Genomic DNA, 21,362 nt, shown 5'->3' with positions numbered 1-21,362 from the left:
ATATTAACCAGTTTAACAGGAACAGTGAAGAATGTGTAAATAAATAGTGTTTGGAGGCGCAAATCATCTGGTAAAATTACGTTGAAAGTTTTAGCTAGGAATTGTCGATTTGCTTTTAGCAAGTAACGAGCTGACTCAAAGTAGACATTGACCAGCTGTATTCTACACTGACGAAAGAAAGATCGCAATGTCAAGAAGGAATTGTGCGATATAAACTACAGTTAGAAAGCATGTTTCTACATCTCAAAGATGACGTCTATTCAAATTTCGCGACTGTCGCATAAGAATGGCTCGTGTAGCGCCACTATGAGTATGCATATCAGGTCTGCTTTAAATACGCGCTGTAATGACCATGAGCATTAGTTACCTTTGAGACTGGACGTGGTGAGTTGATGTTCATAAAGAATGCCTTTAAGGCGACAAAAACATTTCGATTAAATTCAAAATGATTGTGCTTTCTTAGATCTACTTCCATGCGAATCACACGTAGTTGATCATTCCTGTGAAAACAGGTGCACTAAGTTGAGCCAGGATTAAAGAATGTGCTGTTATGGAACTCCACGAGAAGCGTTTTCTCAATGTTTTTAGCAAGTTGCATTCATTTTCAGTTTTATTCATGGAAATTTTAACCTGCATGTAAAAATAAACATCACAGGGTTGTCAATGTGGACCACATTTCGGTAGACAATTTTTATGGTCCAGGTGCATGATTTTCAAAAATGGTTCAAATGGCTCTGAGCACTATGGGACTCAACATCTTAGGTCATAAGTCCCCTAGAACTTAGAACTACTTAAACCTAACTAACCTAAGGACATCACACACACCCATGCCCGAGGCAGGATTCGAACCTGCGACCGTAGCAGTCCCGCGGTTCCGGACTGCAGCGCCAGAACCGCTAGACCACCGCGGCCGGCTTGCATGATTTTCTTTAATCTACAAAGATATGATTTTAAAGTGTCTGATAAGTCTGCTCTCCCCGTGAATCAACCGATCGTTGTCCAGATAGCACGAACGGAATACGTATATGAAGAAAATTTGCTGTAATGAGCGATTTATTAATGAAAGCATAACGGCGAAAATGACTATTTTTAATAATTTTACATGGCATATACTATTTAAGAATATTCTGCACAATGAAATTAAAAAAAAGAGTAAATGAGCAGAATCAGAAACCACACTGCCAGCGTGAGAGACGGGAACCTTAGCCGCTGCGCTATTTCCACGTGGTCGAAATACGTTTAACGTTATAGTTAAAGGAGATACGCAGAATCATCGAAATTCATGATTAACGGGTCTGACGGTCCCCTTGTCAGACGCTAGTCGCACGAGGCCACTGAGGTGCAGTACTACGTTGTGTGTGGTCTTCCTGAACCTATCGATACCATATTCGCATGACAGTCGAATGAACCAACGCGAGCTATGCTGTCGCGACTGGCCGTGATCCTGCCGCTTTCGAATTCCGAAACGTTGCCGGTAGACGCTTCTCCTTCTTATACGAAGCATGACGCGATCTTCTCACAAAAAAGTTCAGTCGCGATTTATGAGCGAGAAACCCGCTACATAATCTTTTCTTATACACAGCCTCTAGATTCGCAGTAATGTACGAGGGTCACTCCAAAAGAAATGCACACAAATTTTTTAAAATCCATCTTTCATTCTACATGTTTGAAAGTTTTACAGCGTGTAGATACATCCTTTAGGAACAATATTTTCATTTCTCCACGTAATTTCCATCCCTCTCTACTGCCTTACGCCATCTTGAAACCAGCGCCTGTATAACCTCACGGTAAAATTCTGGACCAACCTGTTGGAGCCACTGTTTGGCAGCGTGCGCATGGGACTCGTCATCTTCAAACCTTGTTCCACGAAGAGAGTCTTTCAGTTTCCCAAAGAGACGATTGTCACATGGAGCCAAGTCAGGACTGTAAGGCGGGTGTTTCAGTGTTGTCCATCCGAGTTTTGTGATCGCTTGCATGGTTTTTTGACTGACATGTGGCCGTGCATTGTCGTGTAACAGCAATATCTCCTGCTTTTGCCGACGTGGTCGAACACGACTCAGTCGAGCTTGAAATTTCTTCAGTGTCGTCACATATGCATCGTAATTTGTGATGGTTCCACTTGGCATGATGTCCACAAGCAAGAGTCCTTCGGAATCGAAAAACACCGTAGCCATAACTTTTCCAGCAGAAGGTGTGGTGTTGAAATTTTTTTTCCTTGGGTGAATTTGCATGATGCCACTCCATTGATTGCCTCTTCGTCTCTGGTGATAAAAGATGGAGCCATGTTTCATCACCTGTCACAATTCTTCCAAGAATTCTTCATCTCCACCATTCTCGTACTGTTCCAAAAGTTCGCTGCATACCGTTTTTCTTGTTTCTTTGTGAGCCACTGTCAACATCCTGGGAATCCACCTGGCACAAACCTTTTTTAACGCCAACACTTTCACTATTCTGCAAACACTTTCTTCCCCTATCCCAACATAGAGTGACAATTCGTTCACTGTGATGCGTCTGTCAGCAGTCACCAATTCGTTAACTGCCTGTGTGGTGTCACCGCCAGACACCACACTTGCTAGGTGGTAGCCTTTAAATCGGTCGCGGTCCGCTAGTATACGTCGGACCCGCGTGTCGCCACTGTCAGTGATTGCAGACCGAGCGCCGCCACACGGCAGGTCTAGAAACACTTCCTAGCACTCGCCCCAGTTGTACAGCCGACTTTGCTAGCGATGGTTCACTGACAAATTACGCTCTCATTTGCCGAGACGATAGTTAGCATAACCTTCAGCTACGTCATTTGCTACGACCTAGCAAGGCGCCATTATCATTTGCTATTCATCTTGTGATGCATGTACCGTCAGACCGATGTTGACCCATTATGAATTAAAGTTAAGTATTCCAGTAGTTAATTACGTTCTTTACTACTATAAATTCCCTTAACTGTTCCAGACCTCACGCCAGCCTGCGTGAGCTTAACGCGTGCCTTTCGGCTACCACTCATAGTGGCTTGGCTGTCTTGCCAAGTCACAACACTCTGCACATTGTCCGTAGTGTGTGCAGTACAAGGCCTGCCGCAGCGAGGACAATCCTCAATATTGCCGTGCCCGCTTTCATCACGTAACCCGCTTGCCCACCGACTAACTGTACTGCGATCGACAGCAGCATCTCCATACACCTTTTTCAACATGTTGTGGATGTTTCCCATTGTCTCGTTTTCACAGCACAGGAATTCTATGACAGCACGTTGCTTCTGACGAACGTTAAGTGTAGCAGCCATCTTGAAGACATGCTGTGACGGCGCCACTCAAGGGAACAGATTGAACTAAGTTTGAAAACAAGCGGGAAGGATGTATCTACATACTGTAAGACTTTCACACATGCAGAATGAAAACTGTATTTTTACAAAAACAGTGTGCATTTCTTTTGGAGTGACTCTCTTAAATACTTTGTGCAGTTGTGCTGAAATGCTAATCAAGTGCACATCCAAGCATGTACTACACTTTACGCCAAGTTAACATTTCATGTATGTCACATTCATGGCGTTGCTATTTTAACATGCGAAGAGTATCTACATCTGCATAATACTCCCCAAACCACCGTACGATGTGTGGCGGAGGGTACCATGTGTCACTAGTGGAGTGGCGGTCACGCAATTACACACCTCACATCCGCTTCCTGGAGTCTGCCGCTCCCTACAGCGCTGTGATTCTCCCGGCTTATAGCTTCGTTCTAGCACGTACACGTAACAGTGCTTTAGGTCAGCGTCAGTTGAATATTCTGTACTTCCGTGCGACATCGCACGTTCACGTGTGGGTTTAGTCTTCCGTAGAAGGGTGCGTTGACATGTTTTTGGTAGTGAGCGAAACGCGGGAGGAGGGCTCTACGCAGAGTGCTACTCCGATCGGAGTGCGTGAAGAGCGAAAAGACATTCGAAAACAATCTAAAGTTGTCATATCGAGCGTACTGAAGATTTTTTACTGTTCTGGCCAACGGTGAAAACGCCAGGAATAATATTAATTTTGCGCAAATTCATAAGATGATAAAAAATATTTGAGGTATTTTCGAATCGATTGTAATGAATATTTTCAAGGCAGTGATATCGGCGAACCTCTAGAGTGAGCACATGTTTTGATTCTCCAAGAAAGGGATGTAAATGAAAACAGAAATTAATAGAATTTGACAATTTTGAAAAAACGTTAGTGCGCAGAACTGTAGTTCGATACTACGACAGAGGAGAGTATCCGATGGCTAGAAAAATACGGCATGATCTCTGTGAAAATCTAACTATTCTGGCTCAGAGACCTCCGTTCTTAGTTCTCTCCGTTCACTTGATTTTTTGATGCAGAAATTATTAATGGATTGTAGAGACATTGCGGCAGCAAGAACGACGCTTTGTGTAAAATGCACTTACTGCGGGCTGAGAACATCAGTCTTGTACTATATTTCAATAAATCCTGTGGTTTCACAAAATCACACCCAAAATAGATTTTACACGAATAGTGGCCTGAAAGTACCTACAGTTAGTTTTGTATAGCATGTATTGGCGATTTGGATGGTGGATGCCGCAGCAAAGGGTCAGTAAGCTCTGCAAATAAAAAAAATTATGGGAGGTACGAAATATTCTAGATCGTTTTAAGGCGAGCCGTCGGAACTAAAATCCTACCGCAAGCGTACCAGTACTCACAAGCTGTCGCTCACTGAGTATCGAAAATAAGATGCGTTCGTAGGTGACAAGATACAATAATGATGTCTCAGATGGTACCAAAACTAATTTCACAGTTTTGTTAAGAGCGTTTTCGATGTAAGTTTCTACAACGTCCAACAGCACACAAATTCATCAGTGGCGACATTTTTTGTTACACAGGTGGAACAGTATCACACCTTTTACGCTCTTTTATTTTTTATCTCGCAATACTACTACGTTTTGAGGATAAACCATTTATAACATGCATACATAAACTTTGAGAATGTTCGCACATTATTTTCAGTCTAAATATATCAGTTGCTCTGTTTTTTTCCACAGGTTGAAGTAAAACAAAATATTTTTCTTCAAAATTTCTTGTAACGCTAGTTTTTATGTTTTTCGTAACAGGTGGCAAGGATTTTCTTTTGAAAACTACTCGATCATATTGTAACTAAAAACAGTGATACCTAATACTTTTCTGGAATTTTTATTAACATTTGCAATTATCACTAACTTTGAAGCGTCTGTTTTCGTAACAGCCGCTAAAGTCATTTCCTTTCATGTTTCATTCGCAAATGCAGCGAGGGAAAAACGATTGTCTAACTGCCTCCGTATGAGCCCTAATTTCTCGTATTTTATCTTCATGGTCCTTACGCGGAATATTTATCGGCAGCAGCAGAATCGTTCTGCAGTCAGAATCTATGTCTTCCTCTAATGCGAGTTGATATGGTTCTCAGAGACTCAAGCAGTACTTAAGAAAAGGTCACACTAGCGTCTTATAGGTGGTTTCCTTTACAGATGAACCTCACTTTCCCAAAATTCTCCCAATAAACCAAAGTCGACCATTCACCTTCCCTACCACAATGCTCACATACTCGTTCCATTATACACTCCTGGAAATGGAAAAAAGAACACATTGACACCGGTTGTCAGACCCACCATACTTGCTCCGGACACTGCGAGAGGGCTGTACAAGCAATGATCACACGCACGGCACAGCGGACACACCAGGAACCGCGGTGTTGGCCGTCGAATGGCGCTAGCTGCGCAGCATTTGTGCACCGCCGCCGTCAGTGTCAGCCAGTTTGCCGTGGCATACGGAGCTCCATCGCAGTCTTTAACACTGGTAGCATGCCGCGACAGCGTGGACGTGAACCGTATGTGCAGTTGACGGACTTTGAGCGAGGGCGTATAGTGGGCATGCGGGAGGCCGGGTGGACGTACCGCCGAATTGCTCAACACGTGGGGCGTGAGGTCTCCACAGTACATCGATGTTGTCGCCAGTGGTCGGCGGAAGGTGCACGTGCCCGTCGACCTGGGACCGGACCGCAGCGACGCACGGATGCACGCCAAGACCGTAGGATCCTACGCAGTGCCGTAGGGGACCGCACCGCCACTTCCCAGCAAATTAGGGACACTGTTGCTCCTGGGGTATCGGCGAGGACCATTCGTAACCGTCTCCATGAAGCTGGGCTACGGTCCCGCACACCGTTAGGCCGTCTTCCGCTCACGCCCCAACATCGTGCAGCCCGCCTCCAGTGGTGTCGCGACAGGCGTGAATGGAGGGACGAATGGAGACGTGTCGTCTTCAGCGATGAGAGTCGCTTCTGCCTTGGTGCCAATGATGGTCGTATGCGTGTTTGGCGCCGTGCAGGTGAGCGCCACAATCAGGACTGCATACGACCGAGCCACACAGGGCCAACACCAGGCATCATGGTGTGGCGAGCGATCTCCTACACTGGCCGTACACCACTGGTGATCGTCGAGGGGACACTGAATAGTGCACGGTACATCCAAACCGTCATCGAACCCATCGTTCTACCATTCCTAGACCGGCAAGGGAACTTGCTGTTCCAACAGGACAATGCACGTCCGCATGTATCCCGTGCCACCCAACGTGCTCTAGAAGGTGTAAGTCAACTACCCTGGCCAGCAAGATCTCCGGATCTGTCCCCCATTGAGCATGTTTGGGACTGGATGAAGCGTCGTCTCACGCGGTCTGCACGTCCAGCACGAACGCTGGTCCAACTGAGGTGCCAGGTGGAAATGGCATGGCAAGCCGTTCCACAGGACTACATCCAGCATCTCTACGATCGTCTCCATGGGAGAATAGCAGCCTGCATTGCTGCGAAAGGTGGATATACACTGTACTAGTGCTGACATTGTGCATGGTCTGTTGCCTGTGTCTATGTGCCTGTGGTTCTGTCAGTGTGATCATGTGATGTATCTGACCCCAGGAATGTGTCAATAAAGTTTCCCCTTCCTGGGACAATGAATTCACGGTGTTCTTATTTCAATTTCCAGGAGTGTAGGTGGTTTCCTTTACAGATGAACCTCACTTTCCCAAAATCCTCCCAACAAACCAAAGTCGACCATTCACCTTCCCTATCACAATGCTCACATGCTCGTTCCATTATATACCTCTTTGCAACGTTACGTCCAGATATTTAAACGACATGACCGTGTCAAGCAGAGCAGTGAAAAAGCTGTATCGGAACATTATGGATTTATTTTTTCTACTCATCCGCATTAATTTACATTTTTCTACATTTATTGCTAGCTGCCATTCTTCACAACAATTAAAAAATTTGTTTAAGTCATCTTGTATCCTCGTACAGTCAATCAACTTCGACTATTCGCCGTAGACGACGTCATCATCAGCAAAGAACTGCTGTTACAGCCCACCCTGTCCGCCAGATCATTTATGTAGACAGAAAATAACAGCGGTCCTATTACATTTCCCTGGCACACTCCTGACGATATCCTTGTCTCTGATGAACACTCGCCATCGAGAACAACATGCTGGGTTCAACACTATTGGCATTAAAATTGCTACACCAAGAAAAAATGCAGATGATAAACGGGTATTCATTGGACAAATATATTACACTAGAACTGACATATGATTACATTTTCACGCAATTTGGGTGCATAGATCCAGAGAAATCAGTACCCAGAACAACCACTTCTGGCCATAATAATAGCCTTGATAGGCCTGGGCATTGAGTCAAACAGAGCTTGGATGGCGTGTACAAGTACAGCTGCCCATGCAGCTTCAACACGATACCACAGTTCGTCAAGAGTAGTGACTGGTGTATTGTGACGAGCCAGTTGCTCGGTCACCAGTGACCAGACGTTTCCATTGGTGAGAGATCTGGAGAATGTGCGGGCCAGGGCAGCAGTCAAACATTTTCTGTATCCAGAAAGGCCCGTACAAGACCTACAACATGCGGTCATGCATTATCCTGCTGAAATGTAGGGTTTCGCAGGGATCGAATGAAGGGTAGAGCCACGGGTGGTAACAGAACTGAAATGTAACGTCCACTGTTCAAAGTGCCGTCAATGCGAACAAGAGGTGACCGAGACGTGTAACCAATGGTACGCCATACCATCACGCCGGGTGATACGCCAGTATGGCGATGACGAATACACGCTTCCAATGTGCGTTCACCGCGATGTCGCCAAACACGGATGCGACCATCATGATGCTGTAAACAGAACCTGGATTCATCCGAAAAAATGACGTTTTGCCATTCGTGCACCCAGGTTCGTCGTTGAGTACACCATAGCAGGCGCTCCTATCTGTGATGCAGCGTCAAGGGTAACCGCAGCCACGGTCTCCGAGCTGATAGTCCATGCTGCTACAAACGTCGTCGAACTGTTCGTGCAGATGGTTGTTGTCTTTCAAACGTCCCCATCTGTTGACTCAGGGATCTAGTCGTGGCTGCACGATCCGTTACAGCCATATCGGATAAGATGGCTGTCATCTCGACTGCTAGTTGGGATCCAGCACGGCGTTCCGTATAACCCTCCTGAACCCACCGATTCCACATTCTGCTAACAGTCATTGGATCTCGACCAACGCGAGCGGCAATGTCGCGATACGATAAACCGCAATCGCGATAGGCTACAATCCGAGCTTCATCAAAGTCGGAAACCTGATGGTACGCATTTCTCCTCCTTACACGAGGCGTCACAACAACGTTTCATCAGGCAACGCCGGATACTGCTGTTTCTGTATGAGAAATCGGTTGGAAACTTTCCTCACGTCAGCACGTTGTAGGTGTCGCCACCAGCGCCAACCTAGTGTGAATGCTCTGAAAAGCTAATCATTTGCATATCACAGCACCTTCTTCCTGTCGGTAAAATTTCGCTTTTGTAGCACGTTATCTTCGTGGTGTAGCAATTTTAATGGCTAGTAGTGTATATCATTATCAGAGATTTCCTGAATCTACAAATCTTGCAGAATTCGGGTCAGTCTCAAATGTAAATTGCTAATGAGCGTAATAGAAAGAAAAAGGAAAGAAAAGAAGCACAGAAGTAGTTGAAGTTTGTCTTCAGGTAAGGTAAAGGTCTCAGAGATCTAATCCATGACTTCTGCAGTGGAACGTAGAATAAAAAAAGAAAGCTTCAAAACGTCTGAAGATTTAGAGAAATAATGCAACAACAGTTGGGGACTAACGAAAGACGAGATAGTGTTGACCAAAGAAGCATGTTCCCGCCGTTGTTTATGGTAGTGTGTGCAAGAAGAAATGAAGTGAAATACATTTCTGAAGTGAAATGGATGTATAAGGAGAAGAAATACCAATAAAAGGGTTGCTAACGATACAACTCGCCTCGTCATGTAGCGGAATGGAAAACGCACTTACCACGTGGTATTGGTTGGGTTGAACGAAGCTAAAATGAAAGTTCTTGAAAAACATCATGTTTACGCTAGTGACTGCTAAATTTTTTATTTCTACTATTGCAATTTCGGCCTTAAGCCATTATCAAGTGCAGATGTTTTGGCTTTAAGCCACGTCTACTTGATACAAGCTGACATATTTATATGTAGTTGTCATTTGCTGTTATATACAAGGCCTAAGGCCGAAATTGCAATAGTGGAAATAAAAAGTTTAACAGTCACTGGCTTAAACATGATGTCTTTCAAGAAATTTCACATGACTGTGAATCCTAGTTATGAAAAGTTAAAACGAAAATGTTGGAAAACAGTATAAAGTATGACATCATAATTAGGAAGGATACGGTAGTAATAAAGGCGAAAGAATTCTATCTTGGAAGCGACCTTACACAACATGGCTGAAGAGAGGAAGATAACGGAAGTAGGCAGGCATAGTCTAAAACTGCTTTCTCCAATGAGAGGAGTCTACAGAGGTCAAAGATTGATGTGGTAATCTACAACGAATTTCCGTAAAGACAGTAGGAAATACAGACAAGGAAATGTTGGACCGTTTCAAACGTAGTGGTATGAAAAGATGTCAAAAATGAACTGGATGGATGATATGCGAAATCAAGAGATGCTAGAATACGTTGGTTGGTGAAAAGCATATGAATAACGTTAACTAAGGGAAATTTTCACAGGAACTGTGTTGAAGCAATCAGCGATAGTTTACACACTTGAGCGGAAAAATACGGAGACAGAAAAGTCGTAGTACATGTAAGAAAGATTCCCATGCAAGTTGTGCCCTGCAGATATTTGTAGATCAAATGCTTAGCTCACGACAGGAAGAGATGGAGAACAAGATCAAATCAGTGTAAAGGGCAATAAAGAAATATAAGTGGTCTGAGAATTTCACTTACATTTCGGATACTTGTAATGTGCACTTAACAGCTCTGTAGAAGCTTGAGGAAAATACGGTGTTCGCTCGTTCATGGTATTTTAGCTTCGTCGAAATGCCTCAAACGAACAGTAACTGTATTTCATACTCTATCGAAATACATTTAATTACTCGTTTATCGGAATGTCATTTACCGCTTCGGCGCCGATAATGTGCCTTATGGTTCCTGAGGGCGATATTTCGTGAAAGTGATCTGCGTCGTCCCGGCGGCAAGTAAATTGATTACTCTGTATTTGGTGTCGGTTCATGGACGATCATATCGGTCGCTCGTTCTCGCTAATCAGGTTGGAAGGCAGTAGTTAGCCAGTGATATAATTGTGTAAAATTTACGGCCCGGCCTGGGGGGGGGGGGGGGGGGGGCAGTTTAGCGACGCGACCGGAGGAGGTTGCGAGGTAACTACGTATCGGCTTGCACGCTAATTACTGGCTTCAGAGCACCGCTGCAGCGTGCAGCAAACAGCCACATCTACATGGATACTCTGCAAATCACATTTAAGTGCCTGGCAGAGGGTTCATTGAACCATTTTCACAATTCTCTATTAATCCAATCTCGTATAGCGCGCGGAAAGAATGAACACCTATATCTTTGCGTACGAGCTCTGATTTCCCTTATTTTATCGTGGTGATCGTTCCTCCCTATGTAGGTCGGCGTCAACAAAATGTTTTCGCATTCGGAGGAGAAAGTTGGTGATTGGAATTTCGTGAGAAGATTCAGTCGCAACGAAAAACGCCTTTCTTTTAATGATTTCCAGCCCAAATCCTGTATCATTTATGTGACACTCTCATATTTCGCGATAATACTAAAGGTGCTGCCTTTCTTTGAACTTTTTCGATGTACTCTGTCAATCATATCTGGTAAGGATCCCACACCGCACAGCAGTATTCTAAAAGAGGACGGACAAGCGTAGTGTAGGCAGTCTCCTTAGTAGGTCTGTCACATTTTCTAACGCAGCCTTTGGTTAGCCTTCCCCACAACATTTTCTATGTGTTCTTTCCAATTTAAGTTGTTCGTAATCGTAATCCCATGTGGGACTGCTTCCGCACTCGCACTGTTAGGAAGCCATAACAGAACAGTCGCAGTAGGGAAGAGCATGAGGAGAAAAGATCCGATATCAACATCCTATACTATTTCTACACTTTGCAAACCATCTAATAGTGTGTGGTGGAGAGTACTTTGTGTACCATTGTGAATCCCCCCTCCCCCCCACACTTTTAAAAGTTGCAAACTGTACGCCACAAGAATGATTATTGACACGCCTTCCTATGATCTCGAATCTCTAGAATTTTACCTTCGCACTAGTAATATCATGCTTATAGCACTTGAAGAAGTTGAGTGGGTGTTCGAAATATAATGCAGAAAGAAAGGTTTCTACAGTGAGGCTGAACATCCGAAAAACACACTTTTATATAGACTGTGCCTCACTCTGGATATTCTTTTACTTAGAATTTAGGGAAACAATACGCATCTCCAGATGAACATTTCTTCACATCTCGCAAAGGTGATACACGTAAGAAAAATTAACATTCGAGGGTCGCTCCAAAAGAAATGCACACTATTTTTTTTTAAATCCTTCTTTTATTCTACATGTTTGAAAGTTTTACAGTGTGTAGATACATCCGTTAGGAACAATATTTTCATTTGTCCACATAATTTCCATCCCTCTCAACTGTCTTACGCCATCTTGGAACCAGCGCCTGTATACCCGCACGGTAAAATTCTGGACCAGCCTCTTGCAGCCACTGTTTGGCACCGTGCACAAGTGAGTAATCAGCTTCAAACCTTGTTCCACGAAGAGAGTCCTTCAGTTTCCCAAAGAGATGATAGTCACATGCCAGGTCAGGACTGTAAGGCGGGTGTTTCAGTGTTGTCCATCCGAGTTTTGTGATCCCTTGCATGGTTTTTTGACTGACATGTGGCCATGCATTGTCGTGCAACAGTAAAACATCCTGCTTTTGTCGATGTGGTCGAACACGACTCAGTCGAGCTTGAAGTTTCTTCAGTGTCGTCACATATGCATCAGAATTTATGGTGGCTTCACTTGGCGTGATGTCCACAAGGAAGAGTCCTTCAGAATCGAAAAACACCGTAGCCATAACTTTTCCAGCAGCAGGTGTGGTTTTGATTTTTTTTCTTGGGTGAATTTGCGTGATGCCACTCCATTGATTGCCTCTTCGTCTCTGGTGAAAAATGATGGAGCCATGTTTCATCACCTGTCACAATTCTTCCAAGAAATTCATCTCCACCATTCTCGAACTGTTCCAAAAGTTCGCTGCATACCGTTTTTCTTGTTTCTTTGTGAGCCACTGTCAACATCCTGGGAACCCACCTGGCACAAACCTTATAACGCCAACAGTTTCAGTATTCTGCAAACACTTCCTTCTCCTATCCCAATGTAGCGTGACAGTTCGTTCACTGTGATGCGTCTGTCAGCAGTCACCAATTCGTTAACTCTCTGCACATTGTCTGGAGTGTGTGCAGTACGAGGCCTGCCACTGCGAGGACAATCCTCAATATTGCCGTGCCCGCTTTCGTCACGTAACCTGCTTGCCCACCGAGGAACTGTACTGCGATCGACAGCAGCATCTCCATACACCTTTTTCAACCTCTTGTGGATGTTTCCCACTGACTCGTTTTCACAGCACAGGAATTCTATGACAGCACGTTGCTTCTGACGAACGTCAAGTGTAGCAGCCATCTTGAAGACATGCTGTGACAGCACCACTCACAGGAACAGGTTGAACTAAGTTTGAAAACAAGCGGGAAGGATGTATCTACACATGGTAAAACTTACACACATGCAGAATGAAAACTGTATTTTTACAAAAATAGTGTGCATTTCTTTTGGCGTGACCCTCATACGTATGAAGTGTGAGGTAGGAAACTCGAGGATATACAGGGTGATTCAAAAAGAATCCCACAACTTTAAAAATGTGTATTTAATGAAAGAAACATAATATAACCTTCTGTTAAACATCATTACAAAGAGTATTTAAAAAAGTTTTTTTTCACTCAAAAACAAGTTCAGAGATGTTCAATATGGCCCCCTCCAGACACTCGAGCAATATCAACCCGATACTCCAACTCGTTCCACACTCTCTGTAGCATATCAGGCGTAACAGTTTGGATAGCTGCTGTTATTTCTCGCTTCAAATCATCAATGGTGGCTGGGAGAGGTGGCCGAAACACCATATCCTTAACATACCCCCATAAGAAAAAATCGCAGGGGGTAAGATCAGGGTTTCTTGGAGGCCAGTGATGAAGTGCTCTGTCACGGGCTGCCTGGCGGCCGATCCATCGCCTCGGGTAGTTGACGTTCAGGTAGTTACGGACAGATAAGTGCCAATGTGGTGGCGCTCCATCCTGCTGAAATATGAATTGTTGTGCTTCTTGTTCGAGCTGAGGGAACAGCCAATTCTCTAACATCTCCAGATACTGTAGTCCAGTTACAGTAGCACCTTCGAAGAGAAAGGGACCAAAAACTTTATTGGCTGAAATGGCACAGAAAACGTTCACCTTAGGCGAGTCACGTTCATACTGAGTTGTTTCCCGCGGATTCTCGTCGATTCACTTCTGCCGTACTCAATAACACAAAAAGCTTTCTGTTGAGCGGTCGCCATGTTAGCATCAACTGACGCTGACGCCTAGTCAACAGCGCCTCAAGCGAACAAATGTACAACTAAATGAAATTTTATAGCTCCCTTAATTCACCGACAGATAGTGCTTAGCTCTGCCTTTTGTCGTTGCAGAGTTTTAAATTCCTAAAGTTGTGGTATTCTTTTTGAATCACCCTGTATAATGTGAAATTTCAGATCAAATTTCGTAGTCAGGTATTCGCTAATAGATGGTATCTCGTCAGTGGGCCTGTGTGCGGTGCGTTTGGGAGGAGGAGTGCGCAGCGATAGAGAGGCTGCAGCACATTTGTGCAGGTCCTGGCACGGTCGCCACTGCCTCAGTGGGACGCTGCTCATCAGCTAATGGCGCCCCTGGCTGCGCAGCTCCCAGGTGTCTGCGCGCCGCCTCTCATCTCTCCTTGATCAGCTCGCCAGGGTGCTCGTTACACAAGTTGCTCGACCTGGCTCCAGTCTTTCTGTAAAGCACAGCACAAAGAATTCGAGCAGCAGCTGCCGGTGCTGCTGCTCAGGTCAGGGTGAGCAGCCAACTGAAGTAGGGCAGGATGCTGTTCCAAAGACCACAGCTGACATCTCTGCTAACTTGTGCCGTTGTAACGGAAAGGTATAATTTATAAGAAACTAATGATGCAGTTGGCTTCAGTGTGAAGAATGGCCTGATGCGCTCCCCACCTTAGCCTATCCTATGCTTGTCTGGTTCAAAAAATGGTTCAAATGGCTCTGAGCACTATGGGACTCAACTGCTGAGGTCATTAGTCCCCTAGAACTTAGAACTAGTTAAACCTAACTAACCTATGGACATCACAAACATCCATGCCCGAGGCAGGATTCGAACCTGCGACCGTAGCGGTCTTGCGGTTCCAGACTGCAGCGCCTTTAACCGCACGGCCACTTCGGCCGGCCTTATGCTTGTCTCTTCGTTTCTAAGTAACTACTGCAACCCACATCTGTTTGAAACAGCTTACGGTTAAAATCTGGTGACCCTCTGTAATTTTTGCCCTCGTACACTTCCCTCATTATCAAAATTAATGATTCCTTGGTGACTCAGAACGTCTCCTACTGTAACCACTCTTTTATTTCAATGAAAGCGGTGCTAAGATTCTCGGTGATTAGAAAACACGAAATAATATTTAAACTATTTAAATAACACTGAAATCAAAAAGGTCAAAACAACTACTCTCTTTTCTTATGTTCGTGTATTGTGATATGAGAAACAGATGTTTTAAAGGAAAAGCTCGATTCTACGCTGATTTGTCAGGAAAAGAGCGCTGTGTAAAATACTTACATAGAAAGGAGTTTGGTGTATGAACAAAGGTAAATGCTCCTGCGAGCAACAATTAATATCTCTGGTTGCACTTAGAGCTAGTCCCCGGCGGGGTCAGGGATTTTCTCTGCCTCGTGATGGTTGTTGTTGTTGTGTGCTATCCTTAGGTTAGTTAGGTTTAAGTAGTTCTAAGTTCTAGGGGACTGATGACCATAGCTGTTAAGTCCCATAGTGCTCAGAGCCATTTGAACCATTTGAACGAGCTAGTCGGCAATTTTCATTTTAAATACTGGGTTTTACGATATTCTCATTTAACTTGAGAGGAAACCAATGTGCTCACAACTACGCAAGTACGCTTAATTTGAAAGACTCAAAAATATTAACAAAACATTTCGAAAACTAATTTTGATTTCGATACAGTTTCTTCCGTAGAACTGTTTACGTGTGTTTCATAGCGAATACACGCGGGATACGGGATTCTACCTTACAGTGAATGTTCTTGGTAGGTTTCCGGAGGTATGTGGCACTAAATGAGTACGCACAGGTCACAAAGTCCCCGTAAATTATGGACTGATAGTTTATGGGTGCAGAGCTGGTGCCCAGTATCGGCCCAGATGTGTTCCATCTGGTTTACATTTGGCATATTTGGTGGCCAAGACTTCAACGAAAGTTCACTACCATGCTCCTGGCCTTGTGACAGTTTGTAAGATACCCCGTCTGCTCATGTCACATTTTATCTCCTTATTTTCCACTTTTACAATTTTGTACGCGTCTCCAGATATGATGTAGCATACAGTGAGTAAAGCAGTACTGCAGAAGGCACACAATCGCAAGATTTCAATAGCCACGCTCGTTCAAGGAGCCGGTGGACCATATTGCGTTGTCGGTGGACGGTGGTATAGCGAGCGGTGACTGAGATTGTAGAACACCTGTTACGTCAGCAGAGAGGTAAGTATGGGAAGCACAGTTATTCTCCTGCGAAGCAAGTAATTTTCCAATACAGAAATTAGGAGAAACCTACAGGTCACAAGTCCTTTCTTACAACAGTATTACAACGTTAGTAATAGGTCATCCTAATAAATAAATGAATAATGTTTAAGCTTACGAAAATGTATGAACGGCTAGGAAATACCACGAGTGTAAATGCGAGATACAGGCTGCGCACCATATTCGCCAGTCGCGGATACGATGCCTCGCGATCCAGTTCTGTCGTAATACCATGCTCTTAGGAAATTATTACTTTTCAGTAAATCAATATTAATTGTGTCGAAATTATCAGTTTATGGTGTTTAGTAGACAAATACGTCATAGTGGCATCCCTTTAGAACGTTATTCCGAATAATAAAGCTTCCCGCTTCTTCGCTTAGAGTCACAGGAAGTAGTATTGCACTTTATTGAGAAATCGACGGGAGTGCTACTACTTCTGCAAGGGACATAAACTTCGAGAGCTTCTTGGAAAAACAGGTAGAAAGAAGCCTACATGATGATTCACTAACAGTGTCCGCCTCTGGTAGCTGAGTGCTCAGCGCGACGGAATGTCACACCTACCGGCCCGGGTTCGATTCCCAGCTGGGTGTTGTGTTGTGTTGTCCTTATCATCATCGTTTCATCCTCATCGACACTCAAGTTGCAGAAGTGGCGTCAGCTCGAAATAGTCGCACCAGGCGAACGGTGTACCTGGCGGGAGGCCCTAGCCACACGGCATTTCCATTTTACGAGGGCAGTTCAATAAGTAATGCAACACATTTTTTTTCTGAAACAGGGGTTGTTTTATTCAGCATTGAAATACACCAGGTTATTCCCCAATCTTTTAGCTACACAACACTATTTTTCAACGTAATCTCCATTCAATGCTACGGCCTTTCGCCACCTTGAAATGAGGGCCTGTATGCCTGCACGGTACCATTCCACTGGTCGATGTCGGAGCCAACGTCGTACTGCATCAATAACTTCTTCATCATCCGCGTAGTGCCTCCCACGGATTGCGTCCTTCATTGGGCCAAACATATGGAAATCCGACGGTGCGAGATCGGGGCTGTAGGGTGCATGAGGAAGAACAGTCCACTGAAGTTTTGTGAGCACCTCTCGGGTGCGAAGACTTGTGTGAGGTCTTGCGTTGTCATGAAGAAGGAGAAGTTCGTTCAGATTTTTGTGCCTACGAACACGCTGAAGTCGTTTCTTCAATTTCTGAAGAGTAGCACAATACACTTCAGAGTTGATCGTTTGACCATGGGGAAGGACATCGAACAGAATAACCCCTTCAGCGTCCCAGAAGACTGTAACCATGACTTTACCGCCTGAGGCTATGACTTTAAACTTTTTCTTGGTAGGGGAGTGGGTGTGGCGCCACTCCATTGATTGCCGTTTTGTTTCAGGTTCGAAGTGATGAACCCATGTTTCATCGCCTGTAACAATCTTTGACAAGAAATTGTCACCCTCAGCCACATGACGAGCAAGCAAGTCCGCACAGATGGTTCTCCTTTGCTCTTTATGGTGTTCGGTTAGACAACGAGGGACCCAGCGGGAACAAACCTTTGAATATCCCAACTGGTGAACAATTGTGACAGCACTACCAACAGAGATATCAAGTTGAGCACTGAGTTGTTTGATGGTGATCCGTCGATCATCTCGAACGAGTGTGTTCGCACGCTCCGCCATTGCAGGAGTCACAGCTGTGCACGGCCGGCCCGCACGCGGGAGATCAGACAGTCTTGCTTGATCTTGCGGCGATGATGACACACGCTTTGCGCAACGACTCACCGTGCTTTTGTCCACTGCCAGATCACCGTAGACATTCTGCAAGCGCCTATGAATATCTGAGATGCCCTGGTTTTCCGCCAAAAGAAACTCGATCACTGCCCCTTGTTTGCAACGCACATCCGTTACAGACGCCATTTTAACAGCTCCGTACAGCGCTGCCACCTGTCGGAAGTCAATGAAACTATACGAGACGAAGCGGCAATGTTTGAAAATATTCCGCAAGAAATTTCCGGTTTTTTCAACCAAAATTGGCCGAGAAAAAAATGTGTTGTATTACTTATTGAACTGCCCTCGTACTAACATAGTTCGAGGACGGATTGCCTTAATCGTCGCAAAACTTGGATGGAAAAGCACGGCCAGTCATACTTTACCCTCTTATACCATCCTCTGCGGTCTGACTGGCTAAACTAAGAAATTTCTGGAAGTTTAGCAAAAGTTTTTTTTTATTTTTTTTTTAGTTATCCTGTTGAAATATGCCATTACTGTCGGGGAAAACATTAGGCATGAAGGGATGCAGGTAGTCCGCAATAATTTTTACGTAGCCCAGAGCTGTCATGGTTCCTTCGATTCTTACTGTATGGATATAGCCCCAGCAGGCCTCCCCCCCCCCCCCCCCCTCGCCCGCCGGTTTGTATCCGCGTCGTGAGCATCAGTTCGCATCAATGACGGCGTACCCGGAAACGATCATCGACCTGGTGTAGCAAGAACTGTGGTTTATCAGACCAGTGGATCTGTTTCCATGCATCCATGATCAAATCTGGATGCTCCCATACCTACTGCAATCGTAACTGGTGTCGTTGGTCAGCAGTGGAAGACGGTTATGCGGCGGAGCTCGCTCTTGGTCGTCAGGTCTACCACAGATTGCTGCCTTCTCCGCTTCACAGAGCTTCAAGCCTCTCCACGCTCTCTGATGGCTTTTGGGTCACCTGTAGGTCACAGCACACTGTCACTCTTCCTCTGGGAAGCCCAACTACACTTGCATTACTTTCTAAGAGGCTGCGTATATGAGTCCTAAGATTTAGAGTTTTTCAGCTTCCGCTAAGTTTTCCACTTCGCAAGTACTGATGGCGGGAAAAATCCTTGGTGAGGAAGGTGAGTCAATTACCTTGAAATGGTGGGCAGGTCCTTCACGCGAGGACCCAGTGGGAGTTAGGGAAGGGAGGAATTTCTGTAAATTTTCGCTTTTTACCGCTGTTTTGGTACTTTTGCAGTATTTTTCGAACGTCTTACTACTTACACCTGTCTGTATTTCATCCTCCGTCGACTTCGTTGTCCACGGCACGTTAAAACAATAGTCCGCAGCTCGTGTTCGTGCGGTAGCGTTCTCGCTTCCCGCGCCCGGGTTCCCGGGTTCGATTCCCGGCGGGGTCAGGGATTTTCTCTGCCTCGTGATGACTGGGTGTTGTGTGATGTCCTTAGGTTAGTTAGGTTTAAGTAGTTCTAAGTTCTAGGGGACTGATGACCATAGATGTTAAGTCCCATAGTGCTCAGAGCCATTTGAACCATTTTGTTAAAACAATAATCTCCTCTCTCTCTCTTTCTCTCTCTCTCTCTCTCTCTCTCTTTCTCTATCTCTCTCTCTTCTCTGCAGGCGTGATATGCAAGATGTAATTTTCTTATTTTTGAGTGTTCTAACGATTCTGTCTGGTCTGAAATGGATACTTTGTCGTGCCCTTTGTCCTAGATTTTTTCGGAAATGGAAGTGTAGTGCCCTAAAGCCTTTCGAAGTGGCCCCCGACTAGAAAGCTGGTCGAAATCGGTGGCTCGACGCCTCTTCTTCTAATTTGAATTCTTTGCTAATGTCGAAGAGCAGCGAATTAGACAGAGTGTTAGCCACGCAATGAACTGCAGTCTTAAAAAGCAACAGTAAAAGAGTGTTACAAAGAGAAAGAACTTTGAAATAGATCAGATGCATTTGATTAGAGAAATTGCAACTATGGTTATTTTGACCATTGTAAGAGACTACCGGTAAAGATTGTTTTATTGAATTTACTGATATTACCTACGGTAAGGAAGAATTTTAGCTGTGATGAAATTAAACAATGTACGACGCCAGCCGCATGAAGAAGACATGAAGCATTACTGCGCACGCATTAATACTTGATGTAAATTGCAGGCTGTTAACGCAGGTGTGAATGTTCGCTTCCGAAAAAGCAGAGATTCAGTACAAGCTTCAACATTAGGGTGCAGACTTTGCAGCCCAAAAAAGATTTGCCAGGAAGGCTTCAGATAATTTCTTATTAGAAGGACGTTCCCGGCGTAATTGACAGTGTCTCAGATTTCTGCCGAAGGAGCAGTAGGATAATTCATCCCGGGTCTGAGCCGAGCGTTCGATCCGGCCGGCAGTTAAATAGGGCGTCGCGGAAATGACGGCTCGGAATGTGATTAAACGAGAGGTGGGGGGAAGGCAGGGTGAGGGACGGAGGGGGAGGGGGCAGCAGAGGGGAGCACGGGCAGAGAAAACTGACGCCGCTCGTCCCTAACCAAACTAGCGACTGCCTCACATTCCAATGCAAGGGATTCTAGCACACAAGACGAAAGGATTAATGATCGCTCGTGTTTACTCAGATATTAATTTAAAAAAATTAACGGAACCTACAGCACATGAACGCTTCGTAATTTCAATACACGGTAGAATTACATTACATAACGCGGCACGGCAGCTAGGTTTTAGCCTATCTCCTAAAAAGCGCCTGAAATAGTCATCGTTCAATTTTGAAGCTCCATCAGCAGACGTATTTGTAGACTAAGTAATCGGACATCTGCTGTTTGCAAATGCCCAAACATGTTTCAGCATCTTTGTACCATTATCAGAGGGTACTTCTACTCAGTTCCTTAAAATGCAAACATATTTTATGTACTAATTGTTCTAAAGAAATTAGGCCTAAAAAGTTGATTTCAGTCGTGATTATTACATTGATTTTTAAAATTTTGTGTTCTGTAGATCCCTCTTTACATTATTGTGTACTAGTAGCCTGTCATCTGCAACTAAATGATGTTACCGTAAGCTTTGTTGGCGAATTAACAAACAACTTTACCTCTAAACGCAAATTTTTGCGCGAAATTATTTAGCGACTATATTTTGCGATTACTTATAGTTATTTTCGTAGTATCCATGCTCTTTTGTGGGAAATCACACAGAACCACGATAAATGTTTTTGATATGAAAACGTGATGTCTGTTATCTCGGTCATGACCGCAAGAACGCACACCATGCATTCATGTAAATGACTCGTCTCGATGGGCAGTAAATTCACAACCTTCAGTGCGGATGCACATTTACGTTCGACCTCCTGTGGAACGGCTGGCGAGCACGGAAGACATACTGCGGATAGGTGGCGGTATGTGGCACTGTGGGTCAGTTAGGGAGCGTGCCGAGATAGCCCGCGCATTTGTTATGAACACTGTG

This window comes from Schistocerca cancellata, chromosome 6 (assembly GCF_023864275.1).
Source record: "Schistocerca cancellata isolate TAMUIC-IGC-003103 chromosome 6, iqSchCanc2.1, whole genome shotgun sequence".
Lineage (NCBI taxonomy): Eukaryota > Metazoa > Arthropoda > Insecta > Orthoptera > Acrididae > Schistocerca > Schistocerca cancellata.
This window is presented reverse-complemented; position numbering follows the sequence as displayed.